A 1,930-nucleotide genomic window follows, 5' to 3' on the forward strand; every position below is an offset into this window, starting at 1 on the left:
ACTTCTCGGTGCTACTATATAATGATCAAGTCATTTTCTGCACAAATAGGCAAGTGGGGATGTTACGTTGGGTGCTTGGTTTATTGGGCTTGGCTATACAAAGTCTGTTGTGACTCTAAAACTTTTACCTCATTTAACATTGATTCTGGTTCTTCGGAGAATTGCTAATTGTGAGTGAAAAGCACAAGCAGGGAACATATATGTAGCTGCGTTCGACATGTAGCGGTATCTGCAGATCCGATGATCTCATTGTTGAGGTTAACATGCAATGTGTTGACCTGGAAATCATTATTTGGAAGCTACATTTCGAGGCATTTCCTCAACATATAAATAGACCATAGATAGAGTTTGGTATTTATAATACTCAGTGATCATGGAGTCTGCAGAAAACAGTTCATTTGCATATTCTATATGGAACCACGAGATATGTCTTTTGTTTGATGATTATATTATGATAGCTACTAACATAGGAGATGACTAGAGAAAGATAAATGAGTATGAAACTCTTATATGGGTAGCTTTTGTAAACACATTCTGTAAACACATTTGGGTTTATTAACAGTTGTGACAAGCAATTATTTTTATAGTAAAGAAAACCCGTCGCAGCGTCAATAACAAATGCGCCTGTTTTTTGGTTGTTTGAGATTGAAATAGCTTATGGGTTTTCTAAATCAATATAATTGATTTGACTAAAGCTATCTGACAAAAAGAAGGATTGCAAGTTTAATAACTTATACTTTAAACTTTAATTTCAACTAAATTATAATCAGTTTTTTATCCATATCATCTTAGTTATAATCGTAAGGATTTATTATAATAAATAAACAGTTTCAACAATATTTAATATGTGATTTAATAAACAAAAGAACGTGTAGGATTTTTAGGATTTAAAGAGATTGGAGACAATAGTTAATGAATATGAAAAGAATACGAAGCAGATGATGAAAAATGATTTGAGAAAATTAGTGGCAACACAGAGCTAAGCGAGATAAAAATATCAATCAATAAAAAATGAAAGAAGAATGAGCAAGGTTAAGTTATTACACAAGTCAAAACTAAGAAAATCAAACGACATAACGTGAAAACCAATGTAAATAAGACAAAAGGAGATGGTAAAGATAAAATGCATTGAAAAACTAAATGCTAGATTAGTAAGCAAGAAACAAAAATAGATTAAAATGCAAAAACTCTGCTTTTTGGCGCGGATAACGAGCCCTAGTGTTTCATAGTAATCTATTTATTATTAGTTTTTATTCTATTTTAATTATCTAGACCATCTATTTTAATAGAATATAGTCCTGTTCTATGTAAAAAAAAAAAAAAACTGAATAGTCGAAAATTAGCTAAAACCTCATTTGTGAAATAATTTTATATAATGATACATATATTTCTCTTCATAAAATGATTTTACCCCTATTACATATTGTACTGTTGATTCCCGTAAAAGACGTAGATATTAATTAAAGACAAAAAGACAAAAATAACATTAAATCAAGTTTTTGTTCCCAAACTAGCATTCAAAGTCAAAAGTCACAAAAATAGCACTTAATGTTTTATCAAAAGTCACAAACTTAGGGTTTAGAGTTAAAGGGTGGGGTTTCGGATTTTTGGGTTTAGGGTTTAGGGTTTAGATTTTAGGGTTTAGGGTTTAGGGTTTAGGGTTTAGAGTTTAGGGTTTAGGGTTTATGGTTTATGGTTTAGGGTTTATGGTTTATGGTTTAGGGTTTAGAGTTGAGAAATGAGGTTTTGGGATAAGATTTCAATTTTTGAAAAATAAAAAAATTAAAATTTTCAAAGATAAACTTAGAAAGATGCTATTTTGGTCATTTTAGTTTTTGAGTGCTATTTTTGTGATATAAACTTAGAAAGTGGATATTTTGGTCATTTTAGTGTTTAAGTGCTATTTTTGTGATATAAACTTAGAAAGGTG

This window comes from Brassica oleracea, chromosome C9, assembly GCF_000695525.1.
Source record: "Brassica oleracea var. oleracea cultivar TO1000 chromosome C9, BOL, whole genome shotgun sequence".
Classification (NCBI taxonomy): Eukaryota; Viridiplantae; Streptophyta; class Magnoliopsida; order Brassicales; family Brassicaceae; genus Brassica; species Brassica oleracea.